Source organism: Pristis pectinata, chromosome 18 (assembly GCF_009764475.1).
Source record: "Pristis pectinata isolate sPriPec2 chromosome 18, sPriPec2.1.pri, whole genome shotgun sequence".
Taxonomy (NCBI): Eukaryota; Metazoa; Chordata; class Chondrichthyes; order Rhinopristiformes; family Pristidae; genus Pristis; species Pristis pectinata.
This window is the reverse complement of record NC_067422.1, coordinates 42,037,597-42,057,798: the sequence shown is the minus strand read 5'-3', so window position 1 is coordinate 42,057,798 and position 20,202 is coordinate 42,037,597. Positions and strand designations below refer to the sequence as shown.

The 20,202-nt window shown below is 47.7% G+C and overlaps 1 non-coding gene across 1 annotated transcript; it reads right to left on the bottom strand.

Moving 5' to 3' along the window:
- Positions 1 to 227: 227 nt before the first annotated feature.
- Positions 228 to 300, bottom strand: trnay-gua (transfer RNA tyrosine (anticodon GUA)). The gene has a single exon. It is a non-coding gene; the product is annotated as a tRNA-Tyr (tRNA).
- Positions 301 to 20,202: the final 19,902 nt, after the last annotated feature.

Below are 20,202 nucleotides of genomic sequence, written 5' to 3'. Positions count from 1 at the left end.
GTGGACTGTGCGGCATTTTCAGCAGGTCGAATCGCAGGGGAGAACACACCAGGTGTGAAACTTCGCATCGATTACGGAAGGATGTTACGATTTGAGATAAAAAAAAGAAATCGCCGTCATGTCATTGAAACTGAAAGTACTTTTGTGAACCCAGATATCAGCCTACTGATAAATCTTCCGCGCAGATTCTGCCGTGAGGTGTCGAGAATCAAAGAACTTATAAAAACTGCTGAAACCCGGGATTGAACCAGGGATCTTTAGATCTACAGTCTAATGCTCTCCCAACTGAGCTATTTCGGCTCCTACTATGGGCACTGTCAGCACTAATAAGGTGATCAGTGGGGTAATGGCAACACTCAAAGAGAAACGCGGGACACTGGGAGGAGAATGCGTGTAGGCGAGAAATATTTGGAAAATCCAGCTAAATTAAAGAATCTTCCATTTTGCCGATTCGCCGGTTCTGGATGGTCACCAAATAGTCCAACATTCAGGGGTCCAAATAGTCGGTCAGGCGAAGTGGGGAGTCAACCTTCCAATCCAGTGTACTGCATTCGGAGTTGACATTAGAGAAACTAGACGCAGAGTGGTTGATTGCTTTGCAGAGCTCCTGCTTTCAGTCTGCACGGGTAACGCTGAACTTCTAGTTGCCCGCAACACTAATTCATCATCCCACTCCCACACTGATCAACCTGTCTGCGACCTTCTGCACTGCTGTAACAAATCCCAATTAACTTGTGCAGAACAACACCTCCTTTTCCATTTGGCGACGTTTTCTCTAAATTCTCAATAGGAATGTGGGGCAATCATGGCCACCAGCAATCCCCCACAAATCAAGGAATTATGCACTTTAATTAACCGTCCCTCTGACCTCCCCGAGAGGCACTCAAATGCGAAGGCAGTCGGTGTAAGCTGTTTACTGAGAACAACCGAGCAGAGCTGTAACGGAGTGTCAGCTCTAGGATCAGCCGGATATTTGTGCTGTCTTCAGGTTTTCCGTTTCGCTCATTGTTATGGTGGACCAATCACCGGGGATGTGTGGATATTATTCGTGTTAATATATTATGTCGATGGAAAGTTGAAATTCAACATATTCCAAGACACACAAGATAACGGGAAAAACATATATAAGAGGATAACTGAGGAGGCCATGGAAGGCTCCACCTTGCTCACCCCAATGGTTGGGTAACAGCTACGATGTTGATCCTTTATGTTTACCTTATCTCAGGAAATGTAAAAAACGAGCAGAACTGAAAAAAAATAAAAATACTGGAATATTTTCATCGCTGACAGCCATCGCTTGCAAATCCACCTGTTGTAGGAACCAGTTCCACCTCAGAAAATACGCAGTAACTGTTAGGAAAATCGGGAGTTTTGGAGAAGTTGTAATTTTCCTGCAAAGTGTCAGGAGGTCCCCGATGGCACAATTGTCTCAGTTCCGCTGTAATACTTCCGTGTTTCTGTTAGACAGAGCCTCCATAGCAATTCCGGGTTCAAATCGATTTAGTTTGTTCAATCACTTTTCCCATTCACCAAAGTGACCTTCTGGAGGTCCGGGAAGATGGCACATTGATCATGCAACGGGTTTATATTGAAATCTGGCACGAGTTATCTCCGTGTTCAAAAATGTGAGCAGCAATTACAAGCGATACACAGTAACCTGAAATAACCGTTTCATAAAACAAGTGCATTGATTACAGGAACCAGTATTTTAATATAAAAATGCGTGCAACCAATGTATTCCCTTCACATTGTCCGTGCCTTCAAGATCTGTCAGCAATACGCTTCCTTCTATGTTATGTTGTTATTTTCTTCAATTTAGTAGTTTGCAGATGCTTTGCTAAGTAGCTGTGTGTGTGTGTGTGTGTGTGTGTTTGTGTGTGGGTGTGGGAGCGCGCGCGCGCGCGCGTCTGTTTGTGTATATGTGTGTGGGTATATGTTTGTGTGTCTCTGTGTGGACGTCTGTGTGTGTCTGCGTGTACGTTAGCACGCTCAATGTGTTCTGAGGGTGGACGAGTATTTGTGTTCACTCGAACGTGTTTTCCTGTCATTACGTGGCATTACTCTTCACTTATCTGTGTGAACAGCAAAGGTCATTCATTCTGAGCCATCCTGCTGAAATCCGAAGGAACTCTTCCCGTCCTTTGGACAACGATCTGCCGGGTGTGGCTCAGCTCTTCTCCCTGGTCCAGTTGTAATACTTTCTTCATTATTCTCTTGCTGTCCTCCACCAGACCCTGCAGAGCCTTCACCTGAAACGCGGTGATTGTGTTGCAGGAGAACCTGGGCGATATGCCCTGGCCTATCAGTGGCACGAATTGCAGAACGGTGCTCTCCAGTATCTCCTCTCCTGCCATCTGTAGCAGCTCCTGCGAGATGCTGCTGAGGGTAAATTCTCGCGCAAATATCGACTTTATAGTTTCCTTCAGATCCTCTATCTCGTTCCCAACTATTGACCCGAATGTCTTGAGGGTTTCGGAATCTAATCCAAGGGAGGTACGGTAAGAGGAAATGTGATAGGACAACAAGGTAATGTCGCAACCAATACCAGTCCCTCGGATTTCCACGGCTTTGGCTGTTGCCAACGTGACAGAAATCTTCCAAGTTTCAGACAACAAGGTTGTTTCTTCTTCTGGATTAGTGACGACACGTGGTTCTCCTGAACCTGAAAACGGACACGCCTCTTCAAGGCAGGGAGTTCCACATTTAGCACCTGCTGTAGTTTCCTGAAGTCAAACTTATCTCGATGCAAGGTGAAGATCAGAAATATTTGTACGGATTTGCACGCTCAATGGAAGTCTTCCGGAGATATTCCAGAGATTTCTTCTCGTCATCTTGGCTTCCCTTTCGCTGTTTCAGAGACTGCAGATCAGAGTCTATTTTATTTCGCACTAAATAACATTTATTCTTCTTCTCCTGAATTTCTTTGGCCAGTTGTCATGTGCTTTCTTCAAACTGAGAACCGATGACGACAATGAAGCAATGGTGTTTGCTCAATGTTATATTTTTAAGATAGTCATCGGCTTCAAAGTTGCTTGCGGGATCCCAGGGAGCTCCCAGATACTGTCTGCATCATCGCTGGAAGCTGGTGAATTAAAGCCTTCTCTTCCCCAAGCAACAAACACAAAGTCTGGGCCATTATTGCTCTCCTCTTTCAGTCGGGGTATGTGCACTGTGCTGTATAAATATCGCAGGGAAATACAACATCTCTCTCACTATGGCTTGCATCAGTCTCCTCAGGATGACCGTCCACAACTCATGCATAACTCACCGGTGTCTCTGACATTTTGCTCCGCAGATCAGCTCGTTGCCAGTCTCCGACATTCACGTCATTTCCCCTCACCTCGGCGACGACGTCAATGGGACATGTGGCGGATAAATTTGTGAACGGTATGGACAGTTCTAGGAGGGGCTACGCGTGAGTTATTGGGACTTCAAGTCTTCGAGTCATGGTGCATGGCGATGCACCGTCCGACCCAAGGAGTCCACACTGATCGTCAGATGCATAATCACACTGAGTAATTAATCCCATCTTATTTTCCACATTTCAAGCGATTTTTTCCAGCCTCAAGCCCTCAGCTGCGCACCAGGGGCATTAAATAGTGGATAATTAAGCTACCTGTGGCAAAAGGAACATGCTATTTCAAGCTACATATTTCGCAATGCGAGCCAGCGACTCATCGGGGAACAGAAAGTTGTGCATATTGCACCAGCACCGTGTCTGTCGGATCAAAACCGCCGTCGAATAATCACAGATTCGAAACGGAAACTTGCTGCAGTGCTCAGTATGTCACCATAATGGGCGGAGAGGTCTTCTATTCAAAGAGGACCTAGTGAAGCTGGTCAGAAAATTTATCGGATGAGAACTAATTTATAGTTCTGTCCAGGAAAGGAATCGTCCCCACTGCGGGTTTCTAACTTTCATTGTGTAAAGTAACAAACGCGATTTCCATTGTAGATCGTTCGTCGCCCATTTGGCGCGCTGCTTCGGTGCGCTGACCTTGTGCGGCAACGGCAGCAACACTGACCTGGAGAAGTCTTCGAGTTCAACTCACTCCCGCATCTTGAAAGCTGCGTTTTCGATTTGTCCTCACAAGGTTTGCGGTGCGGTGGCTACGGAACTCAGCAACGCTCGCCGTTGGTTGACACATCCCACTGATCAGCTGTAAAATTTGCAACCCTTTTTTCGTTTTTTTTTCTTAATATCTGAAATGTCACCTTCAACAGAGAAATCCCGATGGAGCATAGCGATGGAGTTATGACTATCTTGCTTTCACTTTGCGCTGACCAGATCAGTGCACCGCATTATTATCGTTGTTTCTCTCATTCAGAAAACCGATGAAAGCCTCTCACTGGCCCGCTGGACATTGGCAGCAATTTATCTTTTCACATTTCCCATAAAAGACGGAACATTTGACCGAGGATACAGATCAAGCGTTTAAAAAAGAACAAAGATACGGAAATATGAGAAGAGAACAAAGGGTGAATTAAAAAGGGAAATGTCTCCGTTCAATGCAGAGCTAAATGCAGCAAAGTTGAGAGATTTTAATAACATTTCTCTTCAATGCCTGAAAGTGTGTTGAATGTTGGAGGGCAAAAAATTGACATCGTCACCCAGTCTCATTAGCTAAGTTTATGAATGAAATCATCGAGTGGCTTTAAGTAAGCGAGCGCCATTCAATAGGTTGGGTATATCGATAATAAGTTGTGCCGACAGCAGTAGCAAGAACGGAGTAATGACGTCCAGCACATTAACTTGGCTCCATTTGACAAACTGAACGCAATTCAGTGGAATCATGTGTGCTGAGTTGGAAGTAGAACAGGTTCACTGGAAAGGTCAAGGAGACGGAAGCTTTCGATTCCAAGGACAGATTGGACAAAGTTGGCTGTGACTGTCCACCCCGCGAGCAGCTTCTCGAAAAGCACAGGAGAAAGTTGGAAACTTGGCAGTGGTGGAATTCGAACCCACGTCCCCTCAGAGACTGGAGCCTAAATCCAGCGCCTTAGACCGCTCGGCCGGACTACCACCGATCAGCTTAACATATGTTCTCTAATTCATTGCTTTCGAGTCTGCACTTCCAACAATGCATGGAAGCTCACTTCGAGAAACAAAATGAACACTGTGAGAAGGGACAGTGAGAGAGTCATTGAGCGAGAGGGAAGAGATAGAATCAGCAAAAATGTATCGGCACTGTAAGGTTGTCCGTGTCACTTTTGATTGAAAGACGGGGTTTTGTTCCTCTCTAAATTCGGTTGTGCATTGAACACATTTCTGAGGCAAGCAATCACGATGCTTCGTAGTTGGTCCGCACAGGGGAAACATAGGAGGCTGGTTGTGCCTTATGGCCACATACATTTATGGAATGAACTGAATCAAAAGGGCCGGTGACACGATGGCGAACAGGAAGTAGGCGTGTCAGTTATTTGTGAACAGTGGTTTCAGGGAAGGCAGGGCTGGCAGCTCAGAGTCTTTGTTAATTGGATTCCAGTGAAGACTGGAACGTGGGAAAGAAAAATATTGTATCAATGGGATAAACAAACAATCTTGGCGATGAGAAGGAACAAAACGTTAAACCACCAAGAGGTGAGACTACGCGGGTTGAAAAGAAGAACAAAACTGGGCCAATCACCGCGGTACTGGCAGCTCATAAAACAAAAACAATATCCTGAAGCAGCTGTAATACCAATGATTTGGACAAGTTTCTGACCTTTCAAAAGAGGCGCAGGGAATGGGCGGAAGGTCAACTGCCCGTACGTTAGCTCGTTTCGTCAGAATGAGTCCCGTAACAGAGGAATGGTCAAATGACCAGCGATGAAGGAGATTGTGCTTAAGCCCTCCAGAGTTCCATGGATATGGGATGATCTCATTAACTCCGTGCCTTCTGCCGGCGTTTGTTGATGCTTTTTCCAGGAAACAACTCCAGCACGTGATGAAGGAATGGTCTCTTGCGCTGCGATTGTAAACATCCTTTTGTTCAGACCGACAGCAGTGGAGATTTGCGGCGTTTCTAATTTAAACACAGAGAATCAACAGGATATCTTACACGGACAGAAATGAAAAGTAACATCTCATTTCAGTCGTCATTCCATCACACAGGAAACAACCACCAAAACCACACATGCTACGGTTGAAGCTCGAACTCACAGCCTCGTCATTTCACCATCGCAAACTACCATTGAAATACTACACGCTAACCGATTGCGCCACTAGAGCCCCACAGGATTAATCGACGGATTTCAATATCAGGAAACGATGATCAGAACGAAGCCGGTTCTGAGGAAGTGGTGGGACGGAAGGTTGCTTTTTTTTTTGCTGCAGAAAAGATTGAAGTGCATGGTTTCTCACTGAATGCTTCAGGACCAGGTTCAAGGAGCAACAATTGTTGGAGAAGGAACTTCCTTTCCGACAGCGTTACCAAAAGTGACAGAGGAATTTTGTTCCTCCGCTGCTGTATTTACGACTGAAATGCGCGGCCCGTGGGAGCAGTGGGGACAGAATCACCTTTAGGGGCTTAAAGAGGATCAGGCACGAAAACATCTGCAGCGCTTTGGGAGGACGATAGTGGATTGGGACCGTGCAGATTCGTTTTACACAGGAATAGTCCGGACGTGACCGGACACACGGCCTCGGTCTTAACTGCAGCCATTCCATGATTAAAAAGGAGACAAGATTTCAGAGTCAATACGGAGATGCATAATAATGCTGAAATCCAATTGAAACCCACCTGATTGGTTCTCCTGGCGAACATGGATAAAGACATTCACTGCGGGATGTTCCCTGAGAGAAATCAGATCGATTAACTTTCACCGCAACTAAATAGCAGTGCAGTGTCACGGAAAGAAAATGCAGCAGCGCCCAATAAACAATGGAAGTCCGGACGCCCCAAGTTGTCCGGATTTGAAGGGAAGGAACACCTGAATGTAACCCTGAACGAGAGCCGCCCTCGAGCCTTGGGTGGAGATGAAATCAGGCCCTGCCAAAGAATGTTGTAGACTATGAAATCCGTTTCAGGTGGGGCCCAGGAATGCGTCAGGTGATTGAATCTCATCTTCTGCAGCTGCGATTTTCCAATCGTGTCACGTGTACATTTTCCACCGACCGTTGGACTGATTGTCCTTCCTTCTCAGAGAGACAGGACAGGGATTCTGACAGAGAAAAGAGCAGGTAAGTTAAATTGTGGACACCCCTTGTAGGTAACTGAAAGAGCAACCACGTGCAAATAACTGGAAGCGTTTCGTAAAACAGTGTTAAAATTATGCCGAAATTGAAGGAAGTTGCACTTGATGACCACGTTAAACCTCTAGTAAAGTCACCTGCCTGCCTGCCTGAACGTTTACGCTCAGGAACCTTCTTCAGCGACCTGACCGGTAAGTTCGGTCGCCTGCTTTTCTCCACGGAAGCTGCCTGGCCCAGCTGAGTTCCTCCAGAATCTGTGTTTTCCATCTCTATATTTCGGCATCTGAAGTCCTTTGTCTCTTTGCAGGTTGTCAGCTGCAATCCACGTTTTGTTCTCACCGAGTTATACCTTGCATGGGATCTTTACTTCAACCAGTGTTTACCATCAATATTCGCTGAGAAGAGGTTGAGTGAATGGCTTCGTTTCTTCTAAACCATAAATGAGCACGATCTATTTGTTCTGATGACGCAACTTATGATTTACACTCTGTTTTATTTTACAGCGTTCAGCCACTCTTGTTGAACTTCGGAGTGTTCGCAAACAAATTACCACAATTTGAACATCATGTTCTGAGCCTGATCTTGCACTGTCATTTCAGAGAATTCAGAGATGCACGTGGACGGGGTAAGGTAGTGAACAAATTGGAACAACTGAAACTTCCATGTGCAAAGTGTGATTTCAGAAAATGTGGTAAAGTCCATTTCGCATGAAACGGAATGAGAGCAATTTCATTTTATTCGGGAACAATTGCAAAATTCCGGGATGCTGAGCGCGTGACTGATAAAAAAATAAAACAACGACACAGTTTCGCAAATTTTTTAGAAAACACTGTAAGGTTATTGTTCTTGCCGCGTGGTTTGAATTCAAATGTCGGGAGAAGATATATCAATTACAGAGAGCGACACTGGCACCACATCAGCAGCATCGTGTTCATTGTTGCTCTCGTTGTGTAGTTTCTGAGCTTGTTGAGTTGGATGAAATAAAGTGGAAGTTACGAGGGAAATACCGGGAATGGGCGGGAGGTTCATGGGGAAAGGTTCTCCAGCCGCCCGGGTAGAAATGTCAAACACGAGAGGATATGATTTTAAGGTTTGGGCGGATTTATAGGCGACGTGAGGGGGAAGGTTTTTACGTAGAGTGTGGTGTGTACCTGGAATAGGTTACCAGGTGTAGTGGTGGATTCAGGTAGCTTGCTGGCGTTTAATAAGCTTTAGGTACAGAGGTGAACATGAAGGGAGTGGAGGGATATGGATGATACGCAGAAGGAGGACATTGAGTGTAAATTTTCAGCAAGATCGGCACACCAATATGGACCGAATGGCCTGTCCAGCGCTTTTCTGTTTCAGTTTCTATTTGCTGCAGTTGAGTAAGAAAAATAAACTGAGATATGTCCTCATTGTAAAACATAAGATCACGAGGCATCCTCACAAGGTGAAATCGGAGCGGGTATTTCAACTCACGGGACATTCTTTTGATTGGAGTTACTGTCTAAAAATCAGCGTCACACACTTGTAACACAAGTACTTTTCACAGTGGGTTCAGTATTCCGGCAAGTGGGACAACCTCCGGTCGGCAACTTGGTCGGCAGAAATGAGTTGGGCCGAAGGGCCTTATTCTGTGCTGTATAACTTTATGACTCGATGCCTATCGAGTTTCGGAGTACATTTTCACGGAATATTGGTCATACACGGCACAAATCACCGGAGATTTTTGAGTTTGGGGATTTGGCGACACGAAACAGCTGTTACGGGACTTCAGTTCTGTTCGGATATGCAATCAGTTCGGAAGATAGAATACATGCCATCTAGTTTTTCTCCCGCTGCCTGTCCACCTAAGCATTTTTCTGAATTCATGCTTTTGATCCAAAAATTGTTCCTATTTGAGTCACAGGTTCATGCAGCACAGAAACAGGTCCTTCGAAAACAGCCTCACTGCCGACCATCAAGGGTACCTATCTCTACTAATCCCCTTTATCATTTACTGGTCCAGATATTGTTATATCTTGAGGATTCAAGTGTTTGTCAATTGCTTGTTCAATGTTGTAAGGACATTTATACCCAGCATCTTTTCAGCCATCCCGTTACCAAACTCTACCACCCCCTTGATAAAAAAAATCTTCATCAAACCTATCAAAATATCTGACATCAGCAGAAAAGGACTCTGATACCCCTGCTATGACAGAAAAGACCTATTATCTACCCTTTCTTTAAAATTTATAATATTCGCAGAGCTTTGGAGCCGTGCAGCACAGTAGCAGGCCGTTCGGCCCTCCATGACCATGCCGACCATTGTATATATCTATCCAATTTACGTGGAGATGGTGTGTGGTCTTCTCTACCTGGAGATTCAGTGTTTGTCCGGATATTTATTCCATATTGTGACAGCACTGGCTTCCACCAATGCCTCATGCACCGTTATAGATTCCAAGCACTCACCGTGAGAAAACAAATAACCCGAAGAACTCTCATCAACCCTCTACCTGTCTCTTTATACCTCTGATAATTTGTTGTACACATCCAATAAAATAAACAAAACTTTTACCATCGATATTTCCCATCTCACGCACAATTTTGTACAGCTCATTCAGTTCACTCGTTAGCGTGTTCTGTCGTACGGAGAACAAAGCTAGACCATTTAAACCTACCGTTATGCTCCAGTTCAGCCACATGCCAGTGAACCTTCTCTGTACACGTATTATAGAATCACATCGTTCCAGCAAGGTTACGAACAAACCTGTGTGTGGTCTCTTCAATGCTTGATAAAGTTGTAACATGCCGCCCGCTCTTACATTCGGTGCTTTAATGATGAAGGTAAACGTCCCAAATATCTTCTTCACCACCTCCTCCACCTCTGCTGCCACTTTAATGGATCTATGCACAACTCCCCCATGTATGAATTTCATCAACACTCCCCCGTGACTCACAATTTACTGTATCCGTCCAATCTTTTATCTGACCTTACTAAATGCATTAATTCGCACTTAGTCAGTCTCAAGATCCATCCGCTATAGTTCCTCAAAATGTTCCAACTGATCATTGGTGCTGCAGCCGAGGACTCTACTCCTTGTATCTGCAACGCCGCAAATGTTCATGTCTGTGTGCCTTTGAGATGGATAATTCCCAAGAACCAAAGTGGATGTGTCTCTCCGACAATGCGACACTCCCACAGTATCAATGCTCGCCCCAAACAAATACTTCCTATGCACGACTCTCCAGCAGAACAGATCCCTTCTGTACTGTTCATCTGACGATGCGGCTCTTCCACAACTTTGCCAAATGCATCGTACAATGTTCTGAATGCACTCTACAGAGTAGATTCATGCTGAATGTTTCCGTGGCTGAATTATCTGCTATCAGGGGTGCATCTTTAAGGAGGAAAGTTAGCTGATAAGATGAGGACATATCTCCTCACTCGGGTGCAAGGAACCTGTCCATTTCTGAACCACTTAGTGTTCTGAACTGTGATGACCAAATTCTGTACTCTGGTAGCAAGTTGCTGAGTGCATTGCCGAAGACAATTGGTAGATTGAGGGCCACAAAGGGCATCATGGGATTGGAAAGAGAGCTGGAGATTGTACTGAGAGATCGGTCTATCTTGGGGACAAAATGAAGGGCGGAGCTGTCTCCAGTCACTCACTCGTGAAATTATGTTTTAGGTATTTCTCTTTTTTTTATTGTCTGCTCAATGGGGGAATTGTAATCACACCGCATAAAAATATTCCAATGGTCATCTTCCCTGCACAGGTCAGTTACAATTCACATTGTCACCACATCCCGTTAGACCTTGCCCGGGAGCTTTAGTTTACCGCTGGTATTCGACTCACTAACCTGACAATCCGGTGAGAGAATGTATTACACAGGAACCATGAAACAGTTAACAACCATGATGCAATCATACAAAATACTGACTCACAGAAGTTCTTGTTTCATTATGAACGTTTATTATACTTGGAGCCTGAATCTTACATTAGTTCTTTCACATGTAGGCAGCCTCATCTCGCAGATTGACGATAATGTGTTTCCACGTCTGCGAGCAGAGCGAAACGCTGAAAAGTGGTGAAAACCCGGCGATTTGAATTGGCACATCGGCAGAAGCTAAACGTTTCACAGAACAAGAGAACTGAGGCTGCTGCTGTTTAACGTGTTACTGAGATGCAGGGAGAGGCCGGAATTCAGTGCAGTGTAGCGACTAGCTACACACTACCAAATCAAGATACAGAGTCGCTGGTTTCGAAATCGAAGGTCTAATCCCGATCGTGGCGCGGTGCGCCTTTAATAGCTGAGCAATTCCCGCGCTACAGTTTCCGCGCTGACGTCACGCGCATGTCACCTGACCCCGCGCTCGGGCTTTCCCAACCCAATGCTGGGGAAGAAGGAGGGCCCCGCGCCATCTTGGATCGGGGCCTCCGACGACGTTGCGATTTCGGGAACCGGTTCGATGCCAGTGTTGTGAGTCGCTACATTACCCCCCCCCCCCCCCCACCGTACCGGCAATAACGTCGCGAAAACCAGAATTAAAGAAACTATAACTTGGGTGGCCTGCCCCTGCGCCGCGCTCGACGTACCACCACGGGCTGGTCCGAGTTAAATGAGCCAGCTTCAGCCGGTCAACAGTAAACACCTCCTCACGACCCCCAATGTCCAGTACGAACGTAGATCCATTGTTCCTGACCACCCGGACGGTCCTTCGTACGGCCGTTGCAGCGGTGATCGGGACGCACCCCTCCTGACGAAGACAAACTTACAGTCTTGTATGGAAGTCGGCATATGGGCCGGGACCTGTCCGTGCAGAGAGGTGGGAATCGGGACCAGGCTTCTAAGCCGCTCACGCAGCAGGTCTAGCACCGCGGTAGGTCGTTCCTCTGGCCCCCGAGGGGCTGATAGGAACTCGCCCGGGACGACTAAGGGCGTTTCGTGGACCATCTCCGCGGACGAGGCATTCAGGTCCTCTTTTGGCACGGTTCGTATTCCCAGCAGGAGCCAGGGGAGTTCGTCTACCCAGTTGGGCCCCTTCAGGTTACGATGGAACCTCTCCACTAGCCCATTGGATTGAGGGTGATAGGCAGTGGTGAGGTGGATCCGGGAACCCCACAAGTCGGCGGCGGCAGACCACAGGCCGGAGGTGATTTGAGCTCCCATGTCGGAAGTGATATGTGCCGGGACACAGAAACGGGCCACCCAAGTTGACAAAAGGGCTCTTACGCAGGACTGGGCGGAGGTATCTGCGAGGGGAATGGCTTCAGGCTAGCGGGTAAAACGGTCGACAATCGTGAGGAGGTACCGTGCTCCTCTGGAGACTGGGAAGGAGCCGACCAGGCCGACATGGATATGTCGAACCTCCGGCGGGTAGGTTGAAAATCCTGCAGGGGGGCCTTGACATGCTGCTGAACCTCCGAGGTCTGGCAGTGAGTGCAGGACCGGGCCCATTCGGAAACCTGTTTACGCAGGCCATGCCAGACGAACTTGTCTGACACCATCCGGACAGTAATCCGGATGGATGGGTGTGCAAGGCCGTGGATGGTATCAAATATCCGTCTGCGCCAGGCAGCTGGGAAAATGGGGCGGGGTATACCTGTGGAGATATCGCAGAGTATGGTGCGCTCATCGTGGCCTACCAGTAGGTCTTGCAGTTGCAGGCCAGAGCTGCGGGGCGATAGTTGGGCATCTCCATGTCCGTTCGCTGTGCCTCCGCTAAGGCGCCGAAATGCACCCCCTGGGATAAAACGTGGATGGTGGGCCGTGACAGTGCATCCGCGACTACGTTCTCATTGCCGGACAGATGCCGGATGTCAGCGTGAACTCCGAGATGTACGACAAGTGCCGCTGTTGCCGCGCTAACCAGGGGTCTGAGACCTTGAGGAAGGCGAAGATCAATGGCTTGTGGTCGGTGAAAGCTGTAAGCGGCTGCCCTCCAAGAAGTAACGGAAGTGTTTGATGGCCAGGTACAACGCCAACAGCTCGCGGTCGAAGGCGCTATATTTGAGCTCTGGTGGTCGAACGTGCCTGCTGAAGAACGCCAGCTGTTGCCAACGCCCTTCGATAAGCTGTTCTAGCGCGCCTCCGACCGCTGTGCTGGAAGCACCGACCGTGAGGGCAGTCAGGACGTCCATGTGAGGATGCACCAACATGACCGCATCCGCCAAGGTCTGCTTGGTTTCGACGAACGTGGTTTGATCCTCTTCTGACCAAACAATGTCCTTGCTTCCGCCCGACAGGAGAGCAAACAATGGGCGCATGATGCGGGTCGCGGATGGTATGAAACAGTGATAAAAGTTTACCATACCGAGGAATTCTTGCAGGCCCAAGATGGAGGTGGGTCTGGTGAAATGGCGAATGGCGTCGACTTCCGCAGGCAGGGGCAAGGCGCCGTGTTTGTCGATCCGATGACCCAGGAATTCGATTGTCTCCAGCCCAAATTGACATTTTGCTGGGTTGGCAGTCAGGCCGAAATCCCTCAGGCGAGAAAAGAGTTGTCGGAGTTGCGTGAAATGTTGCTGGCGGCTGTTGCTGGCGATCAAGATATTGTCGAGGTATATGAAAGCGGTCTAGGTCGCGCCCGACTGCGTCCATGAGTCGTTGGAAGGACTGAGCTACGTTCTTGAGACCAAAGGGCATCCGGACGAATTCAAAAATGCCGAAAGGTGTGATCAGCGCCGTCTTCGGAATGTCGGTGTAATGCACCGGGATCTGGTGATAACCGCGGACAAGATCGACCTTGGAAAAAATGGACCGCCCTTGTAGGTTGGCAGCAAAGTCTTAAATGTGCGGCACGGGATACCGGTCCGGGGTAGTGATGTCGTTGAGGCGTCGGTAGTTACCACAGGGCCGCCAGCTTCCGCCTGCCTTGGGGACCGTGTGTAGAGCAGAGGCCCATGGGCTGTCCGACCTGCGGATGTCCCCCAGCTCCGCCATTTTTCTGAATTCGTCCTTCGCGAGGCGGAGCTTGTCTGGGGGTAGCCCCTGGACGCGGGCGTGGAGGGGAGGGCCCTCGGTGGGGATGTGGTGCTGGACGCCATGCTTAGGCAAGTTGTTGGAGAACTAGGGCGTTAATGTGGACGGGAACTCTGCCAGGAACCGGGTAAAACTCGTTGGTCGATGTGGTGACGGAGTCGAGGTGTGGGGCCGGCGGCATGGCCTCACCCAACGAGAACGTTTGGAAGGTCCTGGCATGTACCAAACGCTTACCCTGCAGGTCAACCATCAGACTGTTGGCTCGAAGGAGTCAGCATCAAGGAGTGGTTGCGCGACGGCGGCCAGGATGAACGTCCAAGTAAAGTCGCAGGTGCCGAACCGGAGGTGTACCAACCCAGTGCCAAAGGTCTGAATGGCGCTGCCTTTGGCTGCTCTGAGGGTGGGTCCTGGCGTACAGTTGCAAGTCCCACGGCCGTTGGGAGGCACGACGCTGACTTCAGCTCCGGTGTCCACTAGGAACCGACGTCCGGAACGCCTGTCCCACACATGCAAGAGGCTATCCGGGTGGCCAGCCGCCGTAGCCATCAGCGGCGGCTGGCCCTGGTGTTTCCCGGAAACCGGCATGGTGACCGGCATCTGCGGGCATCAGCACCCCACCGCTGGTGGTACAAACACCATTGGTCGTTCGGTGCCTCGGACCTGGTGGCGATGGGGGGCGTTCGTTCTCCGGGTCTAGCTTGCTGGGCCGCTGGGTACGTGGCGTAGCAACGCGCTCGACCGACGCACCGCTCTCCATCTTCGCCCGCCAAAGGACATCCGCTCGGGCGACCACCTTCTGGGGTTCGCTGAAATCGGCATCATCCCAGGAGCAGGTGGATGTCGGCGGGTAACTGCTCCAGGAAGATCTGCTCAAACAGCAGGCATGGCTTATGCCTGTCTGCCAGGGCCAACATCGCATTCATGAGCGCGGAGGGGGGGCCTGTCGACCAACCCATCGAGGTGGAGGAGGCGGGAGTCTCCGTCACGTCGTGAAAGGCCAAAGGTCTCGGGGAGGAGAATCTTGAACTTATCGTACTTCTCCTCCTCCGGGGGCGCCTGGATGAAATCCTCGACCTGGGTGGCGGTGTCTTGGTCGAGGGCGCCCACCACCAATAGTGCTTGGTGTCGTCCCTGGTGATCCGGCAAACCCGGAACTGGGCCTCGGCCTGATCGAACTGGAAACTGGGCCGGAGGGTCGAGAAGGTGGGCAGTTTAAGGGCTACTGCCTGTACCTCTTGCTGTGCAGACACCGTGGGTCCATAAACGTTTAGCCTGTCGGGGTCACCAATGTAGCGGCTAGCTACACACAACCAAATCAAGACACAGAGTCGCTGGTTTCGAAATGGAAGGTCTAATCCCTACTAGGGAGAGGTGCGCCTTCAATAGCTGAGCAATTCCCGCGCTACAGTTCTGGCGCTGACGAACGCGCATGTCACCTGACCTTCCCGTGCGCGTGCTTACCCAACCCAATGCTGGGGAAGAAGGAAGGCCCCGCGCCATCTTGGATCGAGGCCTCCGACGACGTCGCGATTTCGGGAGCCGGTTCGATGCCGGTGCGGTGAGTCGCTGCAGCAGAATTGGATGTGAAATTGTAGAATATATTATTGCCGTGTTTGCGGACTTTCACCTCAAAAAAAGGGAGTATGTAGGAGATATAAACCGTGCAGCACAAACGTAACCAGGAATGTTATTGACACGCTGCTCAATAACTGGAATTAACGTTCATTCTTCCTTTTTTTGCTTCTGATCCCACGGATTGAGTCTCTCTAATAAATATGAAGGCTGTCTTTGTAACACACTGTCAGTTGGATTCCAGCATCGACCACCAAGTATCTTCATCACTTCTCCGCCAGGATGACAGCTCCACTCAGCGTGTATTCGTTTTCTGTGCTACCTCCAATTTTGTAGACAGAAATGATTTACTATCCGATTGTAGCAGCATGTGGAATTCCTGTTAGGTGATTAAACCCGATTCCAATTGTTACACTTCCGCGATTCATCATTTCCCGATCGTATCTCGTTAACAATCTGCTTTATATTTTCCCCTCCAGCAAATCAATTGAAAGGCGAAATGAACGGCGGCCGCTTATTTCGGCGTTACTAACATCGGTGACATTTGTTTCGTTAACAAAAAAACGAATCCACGTTTTCACTTGGATCACAAATAACTTAAGATCTGTTTCGTTACTTCTTGTACTTGCAGGATAATGTGTTTCGACTGAAAATCCCCGCAGACAATAGAACCAATTTTTGTTTCCATTAATCCCATTAACAATCTCGGTTTCCAGTTACTCTCGTTAAATCTCTTCGAAACGACATTGTTATGTTTTGTAAAATACCCCATTTACCCGCTGCTGAGTCCAGGCACATCGGCAGCTCTCAGTACCCACACACAAAGCTAAGCTTCTCAGCAGTCAGGATAGCGATTGGGGTGTCACTAATCAGTATGTCCCCACTGTTTTACGACGAAGTTCACGATAACCCACGGGGATCCCCACACCTAGCGAAAGTGGGCTTGTCTTAAGTGCAGAAATTTATATTCCAGCCTGGTCTACTCAGCAGATCGAATTACATACCTTTCTCTAACCCCGCTCAGTTGATATCCTGACACTGTCAGAAACGTGTGCACGTTGTACCCCAGTCCTCCCCGTTCCTGTACGGCGATTAAATCTACATTACTTGATGCATGTTTCCTCTCTTCTTTACAATTCCATCCGTTTTCTGCCCCTTCACTGCCCATTCTGCCGCTACCTCCCTGAGAACGATTGTCAGCTTCCATAGCGTTGACCACATCTCCCACGTTCTTCCAACCGCAGAGTTCGTTTTTTTTTATTGACCATCGCCGACATCAGCAAAGTTGTCGGACAAGAAAATGATATCGATACAAGAGCTGACTGCTGAAGAGTACATCAATCTACAACCCGGAGAAACAATGCTCAGGGCTTGCAAAATCTGTCAGCATCCACTCTTTGATCCAACTTCGTATCCGAATCGTCACTGTCCTATTCATTCCATCGGTCTCAGTGACGCGATGAAAACATCCAGTCGCGACTCTGCAAACATTTTCGTTTAAATTCAGGCGGGAGTCTATTTCCTCCTCCCTCACCTTAAATTAATCATCAGGTCCGTGAAATATGATTTCACAACAATCAATCCCCTTGTTCTGTTTAACATCAACCGCTGCTGAATTCATTTACACAGAATATCACCCATCAGTGTAAGGACACCTGTGTCCAGTCTCACGCATAGACGAGATGGGTGCTAGTCTGTCAGATTCATTGTCACTGTCAAAATTCACGTTGTTCCTCTTCCCGAAGTTCAGTCAGGGAGGGGATATTCTGATTCCTGACCACATGTTTTGACAGCATGTTTCCCCGTTACTTTATTTCATGAACTGTGCACTGAGAAAATCATTCCTCTTCATTACTACTTGCTTTGTTTTTAATTGGCACATGTTATGAAGTTTGCGACTAAGTTTTTACTTCAGAGAGCCGATCCACAGAATATAAGTGTGAATGTTTTATTCCAACCTTAGAGATAATGCGTTAATTAAAACAAACACGGTGCAACTGACTCCATAAATGCATCTAATTGATTGTTTCTGATTGTTCTTATGTCGAAGAGAACATGGTGACGATTGTGATGCTGTCCCGGGGAAATTGCGATCTCTCAAAATGTGTCTTTCGCTACCTCGTGGCCCTGGCAGCGGCAGATCTGTTTGTCGTTTTCACTGATGTGATACTGTTCCGTATTAATGATTTATTTTTCCCAACAAGCTCCCTGTTCATTGCAGAACTGTGGGTTTTCCATAAAGTCCTTATACATGCAGTCACAGACATTTTCGTGTGGTTGACACTCTCCTTCACATTTGATCGTTATGTGAAGATTTGTTGTCACAAGCTGAGGACAAATATTTGCACCGAAGACACTGAAGCCAAACTTATTGCTCTGTGTGTCCGCTGATCTTTTGCAAAAACATCCCCTGGTACTTTGCATTTGATCCTGTCTATCCCGAACAAAACGTATCATGGGGCTACCTTACGAAGTTAGATTTCTATACTGAATTCACATGGGTGGTATTCAGATTGATTCACCGCTGTTTGACCCCTCTGCTCCCAATAACCCTGATAACGCTGCTCAATGCTCTGACGGTCGGGCACATTTTAGCGGCCGGTAGAATCCGCAAGATTCGGAGATGCTGCAAAATTGATGCGAATGAGGTTGATACCGAGTTGCAAAACAGAAGGAAATCCATCAACTTACTCTTTGCAATTTCAGGCAATTTCATACTGCTTTGGATGACGTATTTTGTCTTTTCCCTATTTGTCCAAATTACACGGCGGTATTTTTCCACCGGTTTACATGACCCGATGTTCGTCGCGGATGAAACCAGCTACATGCTTGTGCTTTTGAGCTGCTGCACAAACACTTGTATTTATTCAGTGACTCAGACCAAATTCAGAAAGGAGCTGACAAATGGGATGAAATATCCGCTGAGAATATTATTGAAATATGTGAAGGAATGAAAATAATGTCGAATTCTGGGCATTAGATCTCAGCAGAATTTCCTCTCCTGTTTTACCTGAGACTAGTGATTTACCGTTATGCTTTAGACGCATGGTTGAACAACATCGGAAACATACTGGTCGATTTTAGGTTGATAAGAATGAAGGTTTATACTCAGTTGAATGCGGAGAAAACCCGTCGTCGTGGATTTCGATAACAATCATGCACAGAAATCTACTGCAAACCTTGTGTTCCTGTTCAGTCTGAGATGAACAGACAATCTCGCGCACGGTCAATGTAACGCTTGGAAATAAATAAGTAGTAAAATTATTCGGAAGAAAAATGCAAGCGTACATGGATTCGCCTGAATACAATAAAGGATTGATGATAATTAAGGTCAGATATTGACTTCATTTTTCCTTTCTTTGCCGGCAACCTCGCCATAAGCAGCAGAGCTGCGGTCAGTTAACTTGGAACTTCAGGAATGAAGTCTTTCCTCACGAATTAAGTTGTGTCCACAGTCAGCGTTTTTCAAACGGCTGTCAGACGGACATGTCGATGGGAAGTACTGATCTCAACGACCAACATCTGGCCGTTTCTATTATTACGGTAGTTTTATGGGAAAATGTCTGGGACGTGTCAATGAACACTGATTTTGTCAGACGCTAACATTAGAAAGTGACGAGCGGTGTTGTTAGTGACGAGTCTCCTAACCAATGATTTCCCCAGTAGTTAGCGCCGTTGATGACGTCGTTCACCGTCTGTGACCTTTTGATCTCGGTCACTCATGGAGGCCGGATGTACACACAGGTTTGGCACGAGTATTGATTACTGGCTTGAAAACTGCCAGATTATGAATTGGTAGGGAACTGGATGCTGTGTCCTCTGGCGACAGACACCTTGTGATCGAATATAAGAGTAAAACCAATAATACAGTCCACGTGAATCGCCATCTTATTCCCAAAAAACTCCCTCTGCTACGTGACGTCCTGAGGAAGGACAGATTGCAATAGACTGCTCTCCGTTCTGAATACTGCTAATAGGCAGTTGTTATCCGGGTGTCCCTGGGAAACAAATGGGAACGCGTTTTGGAACGCATTGCAAGTTCATCATGCCACCTAGAAAAAAATATTGCTCGTCTATTGCCAGATCTTCAACAGCTAAATCCAGCGGGTGATCATCATGTTACCCTGGATGGTCAGTGGATAGCGTCGGGGTCCAGTGATCTTCCCCCACACCATGGAGTGTTTGAATGTGTGAACTCGGTGCGTGGAGCCAACAGCCCCAGTTATCAACAATGCAGATCCAAGGACACACTGATGGGCTGTCTAGGTCAAAGGGGTCACTGTTTGAGATGAAGGGCTCAGATATTCAGGACAGAGATAAGCGGAAATTTCAAGCAAAGGTAGATAACCTGAGTTCTAAGACCAAGGACATGAGTAACCTCTGCGGTTGAGCATATTGGGGACAATTACATGTGTTTTAACATCGAGTAAATTACAGTAGTGAGAGAAGAGCAGCAAAATGGCTCTGAGAGAATGTATCAGTCATCATTCTGTTGATTGTCGCAG